General features: G+C 37.0%; 1 long non-coding RNA gene across 1 annotated transcript; it reads left to right on the forward strand.

Moving 5' to 3' along the window:
* Positions 1–669: 669 nt before the first annotated feature.
* LOC149321349 (uncharacterized) lies at positions 670–4318 on the forward strand. Its single transcript, XR_016280875.1, has 6 exons — positions 670–929; positions 1956–2591; positions 2725–2768; positions 2905–2948; positions 3081–3124; positions 3443–4318. It is a non-coding gene; the product is annotated as an uncharacterized LOC149321349 (long non-coding RNA).
* Positions 4319–5256: the final 938 nt, after the last annotated feature.

Below are 5256 nucleotides of genomic sequence, written 5' to 3' on the forward strand. Positions count from 1 at the left end.
GTTCAGATGGTACTGGAAGGAAATTCATGAGGGTAGATATCCCTCCTCTTCAGGACATACAAACATTAAGTTCCATTAGCAAGACAAAATGATAATCCATTTTTCCTTACCTGATGCAATATATCCAGGTATCCTCTTCTTTTTTTTCTCCCCTCCTAACACTTTTAAATTCACTTTAGGATTGCCATAAGTCGAAAATGACTTGAAGGCACCTCTTTGTTTCAATATTTTCTCCAAACACATGAGGAATAAAATTAACATGATAATGGCAGGGCTTATAAAAATGAAAGAGACAAAAATGCCTTTGTCAGAAACCTAGAAATGCCAGACCTGAGATTGTATTTTTACGTGTGTTGCTTAAATTGGATAGAATATTGGATAGACCTAAAAGATGAACAATTGTTAGATCTGGAAGGTTTTAATCTGAGATGTGGCTGGCATGCCCACGTCTGGTTTGGAAAGGTGGAATTCAATGCAGAATTCAAAGACCATATAGTAAGGAGAGCCCTATGGAAGGTATGGAATATATGTAAAGGGAAAAGATATAGACAAATGCCAGATTGGATATCACTCCAAGAGGCGCTGATGAAAAAGGGGGAAAAAGGAGGAAAAGAATGGCTAAGATATAGAGATATACTAATGATAGAAAAGGGAAAGGCAAGGATCAGAACAAAGGAAGAATTAATAGCAGAAGGGCATGACATCCATTGGTTTTTCTATTTTCAATTTCATGAGAGATATAAAAAAGACATTAAACAATATGGCATAGCACAAAACAAGAAGGAATTAGATCTGATCCTAATGGATAGGAAAGGGAAAACAATTTCAAAATTCTATAATTTGTATATAATATATCTTGACAAGGCCTACAATAATGATGGAAGAAAGAGACTGTGAGATTGCCACCTTCAGCTCGACACATGAAACAGGTATAGTTTAAAATTATAGATACGTTGCACCCCGAAAAGGAAATTAAACTGTCACCAGAGGTTTTGTAAGCATAGGATTTAAGAGATAAGATTCTGCACACTCTTAGTAATGACTCAAAAGAGGAGCCACATAGTGAGATAAAGGCATGTATTTCTTTATTCGGGGGAATATTTAAGATTGTAGCTGATAAGAATAGTAACGATACAGTATAGAAACAGAAGAAGGGGGGAGAAAAAGTATGAATATCAATTTAAAATGTTGAAACAAGAAGACATTGTGCATTTTTTAAAATTTGTAAATATTTCAATAAAGATTAAAAATTTAATATTAAAAATAAATAAAAATAATTTAAAAAAAAAGAAACCTAGAAATGCTGCATGAAGAAGAAGCGTCTTCTGTAGTTACTTTCTGAGTAGTTACAACTATAGTTTTAGTGCCTGATATTTAATGGTTTTGGTGGTATAAGTATCTCTGAGAGTTGCTTCAGGTAGGAAGGTGGCAAGGTCAATAAATTACAATGCCAGCCTGAAAGGATAAGGCAGAATGAACATCGTCACAGGTTGGCATTGTTGAGATGTTTACGGGGATAACAACAAGCATGTAGAACTTATACAGACAAATATGACCAGCAATATGATTGGCAATGCATTTTTTCCAGCCTTGACCAAATGCACCTGGAAAACACAGGTAAGGAACCCAAGTCAAGCAACATGAAAAGTCTGGAATGAATCAGGTAATGTATTTTATCTATGCAGTACGTCATTGACCCTGATTCTCAAGAAAGAGAGGTAGGTATTTTTATTTTATTTTATTTTACAGCGCACTTTTTTCCAGCTTTGGCCAAATGCACCTGGAAATCACAGGTAAGAAACCCAGGTCAAGTGACTTTAAAAGTTTGGAATGAATCAGGTAATATATTTTATCTATGCAGTACATAATTGACTCTAATTCTCAAGAAAGAGAGGTAGGTATTTTTATTTTATTTTATTTTATTTTATTTTATTTTATTTTATTTTATTTTACAGCGCACTATTTTCCAGCTTTGACCAAATGCACCTGGAAAACACAAGTAAGGAACCAAGTCAAGGGACTTGAAACGTTAGAAATGCATCAGGTAATGTATTTTATCTTTGCAGTACATGATTGATCCTAATTCTCAAGAAAGAGAGGTAAGTATTTTTATGTGATTTTATTTTGACATTGCATTTTATTCCAGCTTTGACCAAATGCCCCTGGAAATCACAGGTAAGGAACCCAGGTCAAGGGACTTGAAAAGTTTGCTAAATGCTCATTGTTCTAAATGCTTAAAAGTACTTCACCATTTTTAGCTGAAACTGTAGCCAGGTCATTAATTCAATTTCTTCCCGAAAGGAAAAAGCTGCTGTTTTTCTCCCTTTTACCTTCAGCTTATTTTCGCGTTATTTCATGTTTGCAGGAATGTCGTGTGACAGACTTCACGCATTTGTGGGTGCTTTTTCCCCAATTCATTAAATCTAGTTTAAATCCCGTTTCTGAACAGGATCTCGCTCGAATGATAAGGTCCAATGGCTGCTACCTGTCTTGAAACCTCCCAACTCTTGCAGATGATCAAGATTAAGCATTTCAGTAACTAAATTCTTTTGCAATTCCTTTTCTAGGCCAAATGCACCTGGAAAACACAGGTAAGAAACCCAGATCAAGCGACATGAAAAGTTTGGAATTCACCAGGTAATGTATTTTATCTATGCAGTTCTTGATAGACCCTGATTCTCAAGAAAGAGAGGTAGGTATTTTTCTTTATTTTTTATTTTACAGCGCACTATTTTCCAGCTTTGACCAAATGCAACTGGAAATCACAGGTAAGGAACCAAGTCAAAGGACTTGAAATGTTTGGAATGAATCAGGTAATGTATTTTATCTATGCAGTTCTTGATAGACCCTGATTCTCAAGAAAGAGAGGTAGGTATTTTTATTTTTATTTATTTTATTTTACAGCACACTTTTTTCCATCTTTGACCAAATGCACCTGGAAAACACAGGTAAGGAACCAAGTCAAGGGACTTGAAATGTTTGGAATTCATCAGGTAATGTATTTTATCTATGCAGTTCTTGATAGACCCTGATTCTCAAGAAAGAGAGGTAGGTATTTTTTTTTATTTTTTATTTTACAGCGCACTATTTTCCAGCTTTGACCAAATGCAACTGGAAATCACAGGTAAGGAACCAAGTCAAGGGACTTGAAATGTTTGGAATGAATCAGGTAATGTATTTTATCTATGCAGTTCTTGATAGACCCTGATTCTCAAGAAAGAGAGGTAGGTATTTTTATTTTTATTTATTTTATTTTACAGCACACTTTTTTCCATCTTTGACCAAATGCACCTGGAAAACACAGGTAAGAAACCCAGGTCAAGTGACTTTAAAAGTTTGGAATGAATCAGGTAATGTATTTTATCTATGCAGTACATGATAGACCCTGATTCTCAAGAAAGAGAGGTAGGTATTTTTTATCTTATTTTATTTTATTTTACAGCGCTCTTTTTTCCATCTTTGACCAAATGCACCTGGAAAACACAGGTAAGGAACCCAAGTCAAGCAACGTGAAAAGTCTGGAATGAATCAGGTAATGTATTTTATCTATGCAGTTCTTGATAGACCCTGATTCTCAAGAAAGAGAGGTAAGTATTTTTATGTGATTTTATTTTGACATTGCATTTTATTCCAGCTTTGACCAAATGCCCCTGGAAATCACAGGTAAGGAACCCAAGTCAAGGGACTTGAAAAGTTTGCTAAATGCTCATTGTTCTAAATGTTTAAAAGTACTGCACCATTTTTAGCTGAAACTGTAGCCAGGTCATTAATTCAATTTCTTCCCAAAAGGAAAAAGCTGCTGTTTTTCTCCCTTTTACCTTCAGCTTATTTTCGTGTTATTTCATGTTTGCAGGAATGTCGTGTGACAGACTTCACGCATTTGTGGGTGCTTTTTTAAAATTCATTAAATCTAGTTTAAATCCCGTTTCTGAACAGGATCTCGCTCGAATGATAAGGTCCAATGGCTGCTACCTGTCTTGAAACCTCCCAACTCTTGCAGATGATCAAGATTAAGGATTTCAGTAACCGAATTCTTTTGCAGTTCCTTTTCTAGGCCAGACTGCTGTCGCCACCCAAAACCTTTGAAGGAGAAGGCGAGAGCATCAGTAGCTAGTGAACCGCTTGCGTATGGCTCTTTCTGACATGCCCAGGGTTGCACTGACCGCCACTTTTGGGGTCGGGAAGGAATTTTCCTCCAGGACAAATTGGCCAGAGATCCTGGAGGTTTTTCGCCTTCCTCTGGGCATCCAGCAGGAGTCACAGATTTAGGGCCTTCACTTTTATTTTTTAAAGAATAAATGAATAATTTTAACAAGAATTTTCTTAGTCATGGTCTCATTTCCTATGTTTTATTCATGAATTTGCAAAAGTTAAAGCAGACTCTTGGGATCCTACTCTACGAAATGGATTTTCCCTTGCACTTCTTTGCCTCCTTACTCCCATTCTAGAGAGTTGCCATTTTGCCCCCATTAACCCAAATTACCCTTTTCCAACCCAGGTTACACCAGAAGCGTTGGATGGTCATTCAATATGACCACTACCTGGAGTGATGGGAGTTGTCCAAGATACCTTAAGGTGCCACACACACACACACACACACACACCCCAAAGCAAACCTTGATTTTGCTATTTTATATAAGGCATATGTTTTAAATATTTTACTATGCCATTGTATTTAATGGGACATAGGCATTCATGGATGTTGATATCTATGGGGTGGGGTGGGGTCCTGGAAGCAAACTACAGTGGATACCAAGGGCCCATTGTATTTAAAAGGAGAAGAAGAAAGAAAGAATTCATGTCAAGTGTAAGGCTAGCTGGATCTATGTACAGTCGCCCCTCCTAATGCACAGATCTGAGATCTGCGTTCTTGGATATGTGCAGAGGGGCAACCTCCACTAATTGCAATGGTGCTCACACCTGTGCAGTGCTCACAGGAGTGTGCTCCATTCAAACCTATGGGGCTTGAATAAGTGTGAACCTGGTTTTTGCAGTGTGTGTGTGTGTGTGTGTCTGGAATGGATCCTCCATGAGAATGGAGGGCCAACTGTATTGTCATTTTAGAAAATTTTGCATGTATTTTTTGTAGGTTCATTCTAGCTTGCTTTTGCATTAATCTGCAACACCCTCCCCCATTACACATACATAGTTTAGATGTAATTCCTGAGAATAGTGCACCTTTATAAATATAGGCTAAAGCAGTGATGGTGGACTTTTTAGAGGCTGAGTGTCCAAACTGCAACCCAAAACCCACTT

This window comes from Sceloporus occidentalis, unplaced genomic scaffold (assembly GCF_023333645.1).
Source record: "Sceloporus occidentalis isolate IW3139 unplaced genomic scaffold, rSceOcc1.0.p SCAF_1, whole genome shotgun sequence".
Lineage (NCBI taxonomy): Eukaryota > Metazoa > Chordata > Lepidosauria > Squamata > Phrynosomatidae > Sceloporus > Sceloporus occidentalis.